This window comes from Chelonoidis abingdonii, chromosome 5, assembly GCF_003597395.2.
Source record: "Chelonoidis abingdonii isolate Lonesome George chromosome 5, CheloAbing_2.0, whole genome shotgun sequence".
NCBI lineage: Eukaryota > Metazoa > Chordata > Testudines > Testudinidae > Chelonoidis > Chelonoidis abingdonii.
The window spans coordinates 119071295-119086867 of record NC_133773.1 but is presented as its reverse complement, the minus strand read 5'-3'; the positions used below and the strand labels follow the sequence as shown (position 1 = coordinate 119086867).

The following is a 15573-nucleotide window of genomic DNA, read 5'->3' as shown; positions in this document are numbered from 1 at the left end:
TGCCAAAGAGAAACCAGGTAAGGAGGAGATAGCAGCGCAGTGACAAGAGTGATGAGGACATAGACATGGACATGGACTTCTCCGGCAATGTGCACTTCATGGTGTTAATGAGGCAGGTTCATGCCATGGAATGTCGATTCTGGGTCCGGGAAACAAGCACAGACTGGTAGGACTGCATAGTTTTGCAGGTCTGAGATGATTCCTAGTGGCTGCAAAACTTTTGCATGCGTATAGGCACTTTCATGGAACTTTATGACTTGCTTTCCACTGCCCTGAAGCATCAGAATACCAAGATGAAAGCAGCCCTCACAGTTGAGAAGCGAGTGGCGATAGCCCTATGGAAGCTTGCAATGCCAGACAGCAACTGGTCAGTCGGGCATCAATTTGGAGTGGGCAAATCTACTGTGGGGGCTGCTGTGATCCAAGTAGCCAACATAATCAAAGAGCTGCTGATATCAAGGGTAGTGACTCTGGGAAATGTGCAGGCCATAGTGGATGGCTTTGCTGCAATGGGATTCCCTAACTGTGGTGGGGCGATAGATGGAACCCATATCCCTATCTTGGTACCGGAGCACCAAGCCAGCGAGTACATAAACTGAAAGGGGTATTTTTCAATGGTGCTCCAAGCACTGGTGGATCAAAAGGGACATTTCACCAACATCAACGTGGGATGGCCGGGAAAGGTACACGACGCTCGCATCTTCAGGAACTCTGGTCTGTTTCAAAAGCTGCAGGAAGGGACTTTCTTCTCAGAGCAGAAAATAACCATTGGGGATGTTGAAATGCCTATAGTTATCCTTGGGGACCCAGCCTACCCTTTAATGTCAGGGCTCATGAAGCCACACATAGGCAGCCTGGACAGTAGTCAGGAGCTGTTTAACTATAGGCTGAGTAAGTGCAGACTGGTGGTAGAATGTGCATTTGGATGTTTAAAAGTGCGCTAGCACAGTTTACTGACTCGGATAAACCTCAGCGAAACCAATATTCCCATTGTTATTACTGCTTGCTGTGCACTCCACAGTATCTGTGAGAGTAAAGGGGAAGATGTTTATGGTGGGGTGGGAGGTTGAGGCAAATCACCTGGCCACTGATTACGTGCAGCCAGACACCAGGGCGGTTTGAAGAGTACAGGAGGGTGCAGAGTGCATCAGAGAAGCTTTGAAAACCAGTTTCATGACTGGCCAGGCTACAGTGTGAAAGTTCTATTTGTTTCTCCTTGATGAACCCCCGCCTTGGTTCACTCTACTTCCCTGTAAGCTAACCACCTTCCCTTTCCCCCTTCGATCACCACTTGCAGAAGCAATAAAGTCACTGTTGCTTCACATTCATGCATTCTTTATTAATTCATTACACAAATAGAGGGATAACTGCCAAGATAGCCTGGGAGGAGTAGGGGAGGAGGGAAGCATCAGGTGGGGTGGGAGAGGAGGGAAGGACAAGGCCACACTGCACTTTAAAATTTTAAAACTTAAAAACTTTAAAACTTATTGAATGACAGCCTTCTGTTGCTTGGGCAATCCTCTGGGGTGGAGTGGCCAGAGCCCCCCCCCCACGTTCTTGGCATCTGAGTGAGGAGGCTATGGAACTTGGGGAGGAGGTCAGTTGGTTACACAGGAGCTGTAGTGGCGGTCTGTGCTCCTTCTGCCTTTCCTGCAGCTCAACCATACGCTGGAGCATATGAGTTTGATCTTCCAGCGGCCTGAGCATTGACTCCTGCCTTCTGTCAGCAAGCTGACGCCACCTATCAACCTCAGCCCGCCACTTACTCTCTTCAGCCTGTCACCTCTCTTCGCATTCATATTGTGGTTTCCTGCACTCTGACATTGTCTGCCTCCACGCATTCTGCTGTGCTCTGTCAGTGTGGGAGGACAGCATGAGCTCAGAGAATATTTCATCCCAAGTGCGTTTTTTTGGCCTTCTAATTTGCGCTAGCTTCTGGGAAGGAGAAACATATGCAGCAGGTGGAAGGAAAAAAAGGGAGAGTGGCAGTTAAAAAGACACATTTTATAGAAAAATGGGTACACTCTTTCATGATAAACCTTGCTGTTAACATTACACAGAACATGTGCTTTCGTTACAAGGTCACATTTTGCCTCTTATTGAGGGCCTGCCGGTTTGGTGTGAGAAATCACTCACACAGAGCCGGGCAACAGAATTAGGCTTGCGGGCAGCCATGGTAAGCCAGTCTTTTGGCTTCTTTAACTTTCATAACATGTTGGAATGGTTTCAAACAGCAGCACCTTCATGTCCCATACCAAGCACCCGTTGGTTTGGCCATTTAAAATGGGTTGGCAATTTAAAAGGAGGGGCTGCGGTTTCCGGGTTAACGTGCAGCACAAACCTAACTAACCCTACTATGGAGGACAGAATAAGGCTGCCCTCCCCAGAAACCTTTTGCAAAAGCTGTGGGAGTATATACAAGAGACCTTTATGGAGATGTCTCTGGAGGATTTCTGCTCCATCCCCAGACACATTAATAGACTTTTCCAATAGCTGTACTGGCTGCGAATGCCAGGGCAAATTAATCATTAAACACGCTTGCTTTTAAACCATGTCTAATATTTACAAAGGTACACTCACCAGAGGTCCCTTCTCCGCCTTCAGGGTCTGGGAGCCTGCCTTGGGTGGGTTCGGGAGTTACTGGCTCCAGGTCCAGGGTGAGAAACAGATCCTGGCTGTTGGGGAAACAGGTTTCTCCGCTTCCTTGCTGTGAGCTATTATCTTTCTCGTCCCCAAAACTCGCTTCTATGTTGCACCTTACTCCACTGACAGAGTCAAAGCACAGGGGTAGGGTACTGGTGGCTGCACCCCCTAGAATGGCATGCAGCTCATCATAGAAGCAGCATGTTTGGGGCTGTGACCCGGAGCAGCCGTTTGCCTCTCTGGTTTTTTAGTAGGCTTGCCTGAGCTCCTTAAGTTTCATGAGGCACTGCTGCAAGTCCCTGTTATAGCCCCTGTCCTTCATGCCCTTGGAGATTTTTTCAAACGTTTTGGCATTTCGTTTACTGGAACGGAGTTCTAATAGCATGGATTCATCTCCCCATACAGCAGTCAGATCCCGTACCTCCCATTCAGTCCATATTGGAGCTCTTTTACAATTCTGGGACTCCATCATGGTCACCTCTGCTGATGAGATCTGCACTCACCTGCACCTTGCTACGCTGGCCAAACAGGAAATGAGATTCAAAAGTTGGCAGGCCTTTTCCTGTCTACCTGGCCAGTGCATCTGAGTTGAGAGCGCTGTCCAGGGTGGTCACAATGGAGCACTCTCGGATAGCTCCCAGAGGCCAATACCATCAAATTGCGTCCACACTACCCCAAATTCAACCTGGCAAGGCTGATTTCAGCACTAATACCCTTGTTGGGGGTGGAGTAAAGAAATCGATTTTAAGAGCCCTTTAAGTTGAAAAATAGGGCTTCATCGCGTCACAGGTGCAGCGTTAAATCGAGGTAATGCTGCTAAATTTGACCTAAAATCGTAGTGTAGACCAGGCCTGATAATGGTGCTGGCATCACTTAAGGATGAATTCTTGGCTCCTCAGAGGCTGTAGGAGAGGTCTCCACCCTAAGGCATAGGGTGGAATTCTGGAACCCACTACTGGCATGGGAAGCCTCTGCCCCACAAGCTACGCCCATTGGCTGTGATTGTAGTTGGAGAATGGTAGTGTGAGTCTCCCATGTCCTGACTGTGAAATGCACCCTGTCCCCTCAACCCTCCTCCCATGTGTTATTTCTGACCTTCCCCTTTGATGTTGTACATCTCTACACCTCTCCCCTATTGTCCCTTTCACTCCCCAGTGTTTCTTCTCTCTTCCCTTACCTTCTCTCCCACCTCTGATGTCCTACCCTCTATGTCCTTGCAGGAGAACAATAGTGTATTGAATACCACTTTCTGACACTAAGGGAAGGACAGTAGGGATATCACCGTGCCAGTGTTAGGTCTTAAGGATGGGTGACTGCCTCATATTATTATTTAAACTAAACATCTGATCACCAATAATACAAACATAAAACTGACTACAAACATTTCTATAGCTTTGGATATGTGCCTTCCCTCTCTGGCCAAAAGTCTCTGTTTCTGAACAGATCTTTCCACTTTTGGTAACTTACAGTTGCTGCTGTGGAGCCTCAGTAGGCTTGTCTGTGTGATAGGTGAACAAAAGATTAACAGGAGTTTGAGACCCCAATTAGCCCACCTTGCTGTACCTGGAGAAGGCATCAGGCTTGATTTATTATTACACCCAGCTTGGGAAGTGTTTCTTCATAAATAAGGAAGTAAAAGCGGAAGAGGAGATCCAAGAGAGGGGCCCAGGACAGAGAAGCCCAGGGGAGAGGCAATAGGGAGTTCCTGCTCTCTGGGAAGACTCTGAAGAAGGCAAGCTAAGGAAGGCCACAGGGACAGAATGAATCCCTGTGGTGAGTTTTGTAAGGGGGGGGAAGGCACAGAGAGGCAGTCATGGAAGGTTGGCATTCCAGCAGAGAAAGAAGTAGCTGGGAGGACTGCGGGAGAAGCCAGAGGCCTGGGGACTGGAGAGGCTGTGTTAACCACAGGTTGCAGGGAAGCAACATGAGGGGCTCAGAGGTAGGAAGTGGTCCAAGGAAAGAGCAGTGCATCTGAAGGAGCAGACCTGCCTGCATAATATAGGATCCCAGGATTAGAACCCAGACCAGAGAGTGGGATTGGGTTCTTCCATCAGCCCCAAGGAAGGGGCATACAAGCTCCATATAAGGACTACTGAGCCTAGGATGGACCTGAAGCTCATCCTCCAAGAGGGAGAAAGGAATAGCCCAAAAGGGGACAGAAGGATTTTTTTGTGTTGAGACCTTTTTTGGCTTTTGTTACCCCAGATGGGGAGAGACTTTAAACTGACCTGGCCAGAGGGACAAGTCACAAGAAGAGAGACCACCACAGGGCTAGAGCAGCTGTCAGCAGGGGGCTGTAGATGAGGAAAGAGCTGCTATGCATGCCCAGCCAGAAGAGTGCATGTCTTCTGCAGGCTGATTTTACCTGCAATGCAATAAATTTGGAAGTACTTTTTGACGCAGGGAAATCCCACTTCACACTATGAAATAGATCATTCTCCCAACTCACTGTAAAGAACTGTATAATTGGCTAGGTGCATTATGAAGTGGAGAATGTATTTTTTTTTCCTAAGTCTCGCTCTGAAGAACTGAGTTTTGACCACTGATGGAGACAGAATATCAGACTGGATAGTTAGATATTCCAAAATCTGCAGTATATACTGAAAACCTCAAGAAGGTTAAATATTCTTTTGATACAAGTCTACACATTGAGTTCTTATCTCAAATGGTCCTCAAATCAAGAGCTGGATGAATACTGCAAGATTTTTTCCATGAATATGAGTTGAAATTTTTAAACAAACTTGCTGAGACTGTTTACAATCCTTGTGTTTTCTTTCTGCAGATATTCTAGTGAACAAGTATACTGGCAGGAATATTTGCCATAACAATATATTTCATGGAACCATGGAGAATACTTGTGGAAAATGAAATCTGATTTTGATACAAAAACCTGATTCTAAGAATTACACTTCATCAGAATCGTACCATGCAGACTGTGTGTCCACTCAAGAATTTGTGCTAAATTTGCCCAATAAGCAAACAATCTAGACACTAGATCTAGTCAGAAAATGGCAAAATGTAAACCCATTTTTCATTTTTCTAAATTTGATAAAAAAATATATTTGTCGGAAATTTTCCAGTTCTTCAACAAAAAAAAACAAAACAAAAAAAGCTTGGTTTTTAATAAAACAAAATGTTTTTGTTTTTTGAAAAACTAAGATTTTGACTCCTGGATTTTGAAAACTGAAAAATGTTCAGCTTTTGGTATTTAATTGAAAAAACAAACAAACCTTTTTAAACAAAACTATTGGACAATCCCTACTTGTTACCTATCACCCCATATTGGAACCCATATGGGATATCATCAAAAACTACAACCCATACTCAATGAGGACCCCATTCTGAAAGAAATCTTTCCTGAACCCCTACTTCTGGCCTTCAAACAATCCCCCCAACCTCTCCAAGCTCATCATCAGAAGAAAGCTCCCCACAGACCAGAGCACACCAACTCAAACTGGCACCAGGTCTTGCAAGAACAACAGATGCAAAACTGGCAGACATGTCTCTACTTCAGCAATGATCAACTCTCCTCACAGCACACCTTTCAAGATCCATTGATCCTACACATGCCTATCACAATAAGTGGTATACCTCATCCAGGGCACCAAATGGCCCTATAACAACTATGTGAGTGAAACCAGACAATCACTATGCTCTCAAATGAACTCACATAGGAAAATAAAATAAAATAAAATAAACCACCCTATCACCTGTAGGTAAACACTTTTCACAAAACGATCACTCTACATCTAATCTATCAGTCCTCATCCTCAAAGGAACACTTTCAAAAGATGAACCTGAATGTTTAAATTCATTACTCAGACAGACACCAAAAATTATTGACTGGACAGAGACACTGGATTTATGGCTTATTACAAAAATTTGTAACCCACAAACCCCCTTTTTTTGTCCTGTGACTGCAGAGGTGTTAATGGGCTTCTCTACATTGAATAGTCCCTAACAATATGTGCTAACTACTTATGTTAAACAGGGCTGGCTTTATGATCTGCGGGGCCTGATTGGAATAGTTGGTGGCGGTCCGGGGCTTCGGTGGCACTTTGGCGGCAGGGGGTCTGCTCCAGGTCTTCCGTGGCACCGAAGGACCCCCCGCCGCCGAAGACCCCTAGCCACCGAAATGCTGCCAAAGACCCCCGGAGAAGACCCCCCCACCACCGAAATGCCGCTGAAGACCCCCAGAGTGGGGCCCTCTTTGGCGCGAGACCCGATTCCGGGGAATTGGGGAAATCAGCATAAAGCTGTCCCTGATGCTAAACAATCTGTTCCATCTTGCATTTTACAGTTACTCTGGGAGTACCTTTCCCAGACCTGAAGAAGAGGTCTGTGTGGCTTGAAAGCTTGTCTCTCTCACCAATGGAAGGTTCTCCAACACAAGATATTACCTCACCCACCTTGTCTCTCTAACCTTTTCTATAGACATGGCTACCTGTCCTGACTATAATAATAATAATAATAATAATAATAAACCTGAGTTACACACATTAATAATGAACATTTGTGATTCTATTAACCCATTGTTTCTGAAAATTTACCACACAGTAACTGGAGTTTTCCTTTTACAGGGTTCATGCTGCATTTCTTGTGCATTCAAAATTCCCATTACAGTCAATGGGAGCTTTAGGTGTATAGAGAATATAGGCTTGGGCTCATTATGGAAATTATTTTTGTCCCTTAAGTTGAAAATATCCCATCCAATTGACTATGTTCAAAGCCACATTGTTGGAGGTTTCACATATTCTGCTTTTTCAACACATCAAGCAATAGTTATCTCCTGTTTGTACAATACATATTTTAGGCCTGATCCCACATTTTTTCCAGCACGTAGATTTCCCATTACCAGACTAATTGGTTGTGCTGCAAAACTACAGTGTTATAAGAGGTTTAGGCCTGTTTCAAGTTCATCAAAATCATGAAAAACTTGGGAACAAGTAGTAATATTTGAAGACGGTATTTTTGCATCATTTTACAAAAATCTGTCCACAGTCAACAATAAATTGAATTTATGATGAAATTCGATACTTACCAAAACTAAGAAGTTGCAAAACATGACAGAAGTGTGCCAATATCTAAAATTAATAAAGTTGTAATTATGAAAAGCAACACATATATACAGTAATGCCATTCAGAATTTAGAAATATTCCTGGATATGAAATTTCATTTTTATTAAATTTTTGGTGAATCAGCTACCTTGATGAAAGAAAGTATACACTTATTTAATTAAAACAGGCCTTTTAATTATCATAGAATGTCTTAAAGATGTTGAAGAAAATCAGCAGTTATGATATTCTGAAGAATGACTAGGAGTTTAATGTTAGAATAATTGCACAGTGCTGTAAGCAGTTCAGAAAACGGGATTATATAATGATTTAATTAAAAACAAACAACGATTTTATTGAGCTGACAGAGACTAGTATGATCTGCTTCCTTAACAGAGTGTGTTGAATCATAAATCTTCAAAGCAGCATTAAGTAAACTATTCAATTTTCATTCCTTGTATAGTTCAGCTCTTAAATTTGGGAGCTGTTGACAAATGTTTTATTTTATTGTCTACATTTTTACTATTATGACTTGTTAATTAGGTATAGACTGGGGTTCTCAAACTGGGGGTCACAAGGTTATTACATGGGAAGTCACGAGCTGTCAGCCTTCACCCCCAAACCCCGCATCACCTCCAGCATTTATAATAGTGTTAAATATTTAAAAAGTGTTTTTAATATACAAGGGGGGGGGGTCACACTCATAGGCTTACTGTGTGAAAGGGGTCACTAATACAAAAGTTTGAGAACCACTGGCATAGACAGTGCTGTAAGTTTAAGAGCATGGTTCCCTAACAAATATTCTCCTTGAGTGAGGGTGGGAAAGTATCTTCACCTACACATTCAGTGTGTATATTTTCTTTGTAAAACACATTTACTTGCCAGGCACTGCCCTCCTCCTGGCCTCTAGGGGAAGGGAAGGGCAGTAGCCCTACAGATTTCACATCACTAGGTATCTGGGAGGAAATGAAGATCCCTGCCAGAGCTGGGACCCTTGATCCTCTGAGAGCAGGAAAAGAGAAGTTAGTCAAGATGAGATGGGTGCCCCCTTGCCTAACTTCAGTTCTGCCTTACCTTTAGCTGTCTTTTAGTTAAGAAGGCTGGGCTAGCAGCCTTCTGAACCTCTCTCTTCTCTCAACTTCAGCTGTGGCTGATTGGCTCCTCTCTTTACCTGAGTCATCAGGTGACAACTAGCTGGCAGAATGTCTCATTCCACATCTGAGGGGTGCTGGGGCAGCAAAGTAGACCTATTCTCACAACCTTTATGGAGAGGTCAATGGGAATTTTACACACATAAAGTCTGCAGGAGTGGTTCTTCATATTCCACATATGCAATATTCTACATACATTACCATTGTAGTTTTGTAGTGGTTTGAGCATTGGCCTGCTAAACCCAGGGTTGTGATTTCAATCCTTGAGGGGGCCATTTAGGGATCTGGGGCAAAAATCTTTCTGGGGATTAGTCCTACTTTGAGCAGGGGGTTGGACTGGATGACCTCCTGAGGTCCCCTCCAACCCTGATATTCTATGAAACTAGATCTCTTTGATTAAGAATTTTCTCTCATCACATTTGTCTTATTGCCCATGTAAATAGAGTACTCTCTACCCTCTATGCAATAATTTAAAATATAATACATTTAAACAAACATTTACTATCCATCTTATTGTGCCTGGATTTCAGGTTATGGTCCATGGTCCATAGGTATAGTAAAGCAATACAATACAGAAATTACTTATTTTCTTCAATCCAACAACAGTTTCTTGCCGAGATCCTAACTCATACAGTTTAATTAAAGTATTTCTGCACAAATTCAATCACCGTTAATGCTTATTTATTTATTTAGGAAGTTTTAACAAGTTACAAAATTTTATCATGTAAATACCAGAAACATAACACTTATTACATGTTAGCTTTTGTTTAAAGAGACAGGAATATAGTAAGCAGATCTTTCTGTTTCATAGGGTGTTATTACAGAGTGAGCATCATTACAACACCTATAGTATATCATTACTAGACATTTTATTAAATTGAGTGAAATCTCCATATATACATATTTAACAGACTAGGCATGTCTATCAAATATTAATATTCAAAACAACTGGATAGGTGTACTGATTTTTTTGAAGGTGAATGTACTTTTTCTGAGTATTGAATAAAAGGTAACCAAATATCTATTTGTCATATGTCTATTTTGCTGGATACATCATTGTATGTTCATTTTTTTCCATAACCACAACTTCCCATTTTTTTTTTAACCATTCCACTATGGCTGAGCTATTTTTCTTTTTCTAGTGAGAGGCTATCAATAGCTGACCAGCTACTAAAGATTAATTCTTCATTTCCTCCTGGGTGATCATTCACCACTAAAGTTTTACGAACATTTAACCTTAATAGTTGCCACACTTGATAGTTACAGATATTGGGCTTTCCTGCAGTCTTTACTTAAGCAAAACTTCCATTGACTTTACTGATTCAAATGTCAGTGTCACATGAGTAATCAAAGATATCATGAAACAGAATTATCCTTTCTAATTAATTATCAATTAATAATTACTATTAGTAAGATGTATGTTTGTTGCCATATAAAAACCTATAAAATATGATTACTTCATTAATTGTATTTATTCAATTAACATATCATTAAAGATACTATTAGATAAAAATGTAACAGAGACATCTTATAAATACCAAAGATAGATGGACTAGATAAATAAATTTTGAGCCCTAATATTTACTTTGTCCACATGCTTGAGTAACAAGGAAAGCAATTATACAGTAAGCTTATTAGGAACCCTGTGGGCTGTGCTTATTGAAACATGCTTATGTGAATTTATCAAAAGTAGTTATATGACAGATAATTCATCTACTGAGAGTTGAAACAAAGCCAATCTATTGTACTGTTTTATTAGTTTTTTTTTTAAACTTTTCTTTTTATCTTCTGTTTTAGTACTAAGAACCTGGTTATTAAATTCAATTATAGGCTTCTCCCACAATATTACAGGATATCCAGAGTTCTCATAACTCCCAAGCCCTTATATTTGACTTCTGTCTTGTCTATACCTTTGTTCTATCTTTGTTCTAAGTGGATGCAACTTCACAACAAGGTTTGCAAAAGCCTTTGTATGTGTCAAGAACAGGGCTGAATTTAGACTGTTTTACATAAATAATTTCATCATAAATGCATGTATTACACTTTTATACTTTTGAAGTTGGGACTACAGTATATTTAGGAAAAAATATGTAGCTAGGGCTTTAGATCCTAAAGCATCAGGCCCTAAAATCTACAGGATCCAGCTCACAGTGAATCACCACATTCTGTGACAATGGTTTCTTTTCTCCTTTTTGTATCTCTATAACATTTGTCTAGTCATCCTTCTGAGGGGCAATATCTGCTTTGTAAAATGATCCTGGGAAAGTACAGTTTGCAAAGTATTCCCTTGAAGTCTTGCCAAAGAACCATAATGTATAAAAATAGCACAATTCTTCTTCTTTATTTATATTACAAATAAATATGGGCCCAACTTCATTATGCAAACAAAGTGCACAGCCCCTGCCGTGAAGATATAACAATCTAAGCATGCAATTGGTGAAGTCCTGAGCCCACTGATGTCAATGGCAAAACTCCCACTGACTTAACAGAGTTGGGATTTCATAACACACTCTGTCTCTCTCTAAATCTCAAACTGGGATTTTCAAAGAAGTCTATGGGAATTAGGGGCCCAAATCCCATTGAAAAAAAAATCAATGGAATTCCATCCCCTAAATCCTTTAAATTACTTTGAAAATATATAAACCTTAAGAATTAGAGTCCAATAACATGGTTTAAATTCACCTATTATCATAACTCATTAAAATAAATACACCTCTACCCCAATATAACACTGTCCTCAGGAGACAAAAAAATCTTACCGTGTTATAGGTGAAACTATGTTATATCGAATTTGCTTTGATCCGCTGGAATGTGCAGCCCTCCCCTCCCCCAGCACTGCTTTACCATGTTATATCCGAATTCATGTTATATCGGGTTGTGTTATATCAGGGTAGAGGTGTATATATTTGTAGGGCCAATTCCTAAATCACCATTTGTTTTACCAGAGTTGTTGTTTGGCCTCCATGTTGGTACCCCTTCTTGTTTGTGAAGATGGTGCCCTTTTCAAACTAAGGCGTGAACTGATCATGTAATAAGTGTAATCTGCCCAGAGACAGGAAGTTATATAAGGACTACGCGCACAGCACTCCAGAGTGTCCACCCCATGGCGGCCCAGTACCTAGTAAGTGAACCAAGCTGAAACGTCAAGTCAAGACCAGATGCAGCGTTCCCTCTAAGTGTTTATCTTGGTAGATTCAGTCAAATAAACTTTTGTCAGAATGTCAGGGCCTCATTATGTTTTTGATAGGAATAAATACAAAAATAATTTGAATTTTGCTTCATGTACACTGGACTGGTGCTAACACCTCTCTTCATGCTGAGAAACTGGGACAGAGAAGGAGACATAGTCATGGGAAAATTGCAATGTGGCAGGCAGTTGCTACACTCTTGATTTTCATCCAGTTTTCGGTAAGATTGATAGAATTTATACTGATAATATATGTGTGTTTTGCTGATAAAAATATATATATGCAATAACCTTATAAAGTTTTCGGTTCAATTTAATAATGTTGCGGTTCAATTTAACGATTAACTGTTCCAAGTTGTTTTTCTCACATCAAACATATAAACAAATACTATTGGTAAAGTCTTGCCTATCATAATTGAGTAAAATGTCAGAGTTTAATGTACAATTTTAAAAATTATTACTGATTTTAATTATTTTTGTGGAGATTCTATTTATTAACAAAAGCATATCCTTTTAACAGACATGTTTAAAAGAAGGCAAACAGCATTACCCAACAAAGGGGCAAATCTTAAGAAGAAATGCTGCCTCATTTTCAAAGGAGAATGGCTGGATGAAATAGTAGAAACAGAATCTCAACAACCTAGAGGCAAGATTCTTGTATAACTGAGGGAAATATTCCAATACAGTGCTGATGTGGGCTTGATCTGAAAAATCTGTGCTGGAGCTAGAATATCCAGTGATTTCTCTACAGGCAGGAAATGTGAAGATGGATGGAAGCTGGACTACATGAAGAGGCATTTATCAAGCAAAGGTCATGAATCTGTTGCACATATTCTTAGAAGCATAAATTCTCACCCACTGGGATTTGACTTGTGAAGTACTGTATTAGAAACCACTAGTTACAGACAGAAGAGACTGGCACTGATAGAAAGACAGTGTTCAAAGCCAGAAGAAATAAAATTTCTCATAGACAATGTTCTGTTTGCAGTACAAATAAACAGCTCCATGAACTCTGTGCAAAATATAAATGATCACATGGCAAAGTATCTGCATGAACCAACGAGATGGCATAGCAAAAACTATGCTTTACAGTTTTTGGAATCAATCAGTAGTGTTGTCCACACAGAAATTATGTCAGAGATTTGCCTGTCTTCCTATCACACATTTATTATTGAAGAAAGCACAGATATTTCTGTTAAGTTCAGAGATGCAGCATCTCCAGTGCTTAAGACAGTGTTCGGTGGATTTCTACACTCTCAATAAGCTGGACATAATGAAAAAAGTGATGTTCACTTCTGATGGTGCCTCTGTCATGCTAGGAAAAAACAATGGTGTTGCCACACAACTCAAGGAGTGCATTCCACATTTAACAGAACAACAATGTGTGGCACATTGAGAAAATCTGGGGTTAGTCGATGTGTGGAAAAAAGTACCAATGATGAAGAAAACAGAGACACTTTTGAAGACTATCTATACAGTCTTCTGCACATCCTCAGTCCAAAGAGGACAATTTGAGGAAATGGCAGATGTCACAGAAAATGAGACTGTATCATTTAAACCCCTAAATTAAGTGAGGTGGCTATCTAGACATTTTGCTGTAAGTGCTTTGATGAGCAATTAAGAGACCCTTCTTAGATACTTTGAACATGAAATCTCAAATAATGACCCGATGCAAAGTACTGCCTAAAGAAGCTTTTTGACACTAATTACCGTATCACTCTAACTGCATTAAATGATGTTTTATATGAATTAGCAGAACTCACCAAATGCTTTGAGAAGAGCTCTTTAACAACACTTGAAGCTGTACAGTTAGCAAGGGCCCAGATCCACAAGATGAGAGGACACTATCTAGGAGAAACAGTCTCTTGGAGCAACAGTGTGAAAAATCTAATTGCACCAAGCACAAGAGATGAACAATTCAGCAGTTAATCTATTCTAGGTTTCATCTCTCTACTGTGTGATCATCTGATTAAAAGGTTTCTAGAAAAGGAATTAAAATGAATAGGCAGCTTTTGATTTTGCCTCACTTTCATTACAGCAAATCAATTATGAATTTGGCATTGAAAACATTAGTAAGCTAACTGACAAATACAGAAAAATTTTGGACCTTAGTTGAGTGAAGTCATCTGCCCAAAATACCATAGAAAAAAAGGAGTCCATTGTGAACGAGTACAATGTTTACAAATACATAATTGCAGAGAAACACGAAGCAAAGTTGATGATAAATTTCCAGGAAATGGTGACTTTCAGTCTACAAAATGCAGAACAATACAGTGTAGTTTCACAACTGGTGGATTTTTTCAAGTTTTCGGTGCTGACTGTGAGCGTGGCTTTAGCCATATGAATAATATCAGAACTAAATCATGAAACAGCTTGAAATAAAATCACCTGGATATGCCAATGAGGATCAAATTTCATACTTCAAGTGGTGAAGAAGTAAACCTTGACACTGTGTATAAACACTGGAAGAGAAAATGTTCATAGCCAGTGGCAAGTGTCTGCCCCATTATCTAATCTGCCAACTTCTGGCCTGGGGTCTCATTCCAGTGACAGTGATTAGTGATCTCCTAAATCAAGAAAATAAACAAAATAATTTCGTTCAGGTGTCACAAAAAAAAGGAATATATATATATATATATATATCATACATAAAGACACTAGATAAAAAGCTGTTTTCATGTCAAGCCAAGAGATATCTTTAATTTCAAGCATAAAGTGTAAACTTTATTTTATTTCATGCATCAATACTAATGATAAAATATTTGTTTCCTATATCAAAAAATGGATAATTTTGTTTTATGCCTCGAAAGGAATAGATACATGTAAGATTCTAAAAGGCTACTGAAATTTTTGCAATGTTAATTTTATTTTTATTTAATTTCATATTAAATAAACATCTTAAGCAGTGCATCTTGTTAATTATCCCTTGTTTTACTATTCTCTCTTCTTCCTCCATACCTATGGTAACTTTTTAAAAATATATGTTATATCCAGCATTTTTGTTTCTACTGGTGGTGCACATCCACACATTACCTCCACATTGGTGCACATAACAAAATTCAATCTGCACACAGATGGAAAAAATTGGAGAGAACATTGACCAGAAGAGAAGACCAGAAGACCTATTTACCTGTGTTCCTGATCGCTCCTGATTTCCTGCGCTGTTCCTGTGCATTCCCGAGTTTCTGTCTCCTGCGTTGTGTTCCTGAGTCCTTGCGAGATCCTGTCTTGTCCCTTGTTCGTCAGTGACATGGTGATGTATTAATTTTCTTGATTTATTGTATACCTACCAACCACCTGTATTGTTTGGAGTCCTTGGCTTCAATACTATTTGTCTATTAACATCTGAGTGCTTTATTGCTTGTTCGCTGTTATTGGATGTGGGGTCCTTTGTTTAATAAAACTTGTTCTGTTTGTACCTTTACATTTGTCTCCTAGTACTTTAAAAAGAGTCATTACTTTTGAGCTATTACTTTTGGTGAGAGATGGTGGGGATGGCGGGCGGGGAGAGGAAGGGAATCTGTACTGGAAGGGAGT

The 15573-nt window shown here is 40.3% G+C and overlaps 1 pseudogene; it reads left to right on the top strand.

Annotated features, from left to right (window-relative positions):
• The first annotated feature begins 12558 nt into the window (after positions 1-12558).
• On the top strand, positions 12559-14600 carry LOC142046943 (E3 SUMO-protein ligase KIAA1586-like; annotated as a pseudogene).
• The last annotated feature ends 973 nt before the right edge of the window (positions 14601-15573 follow it).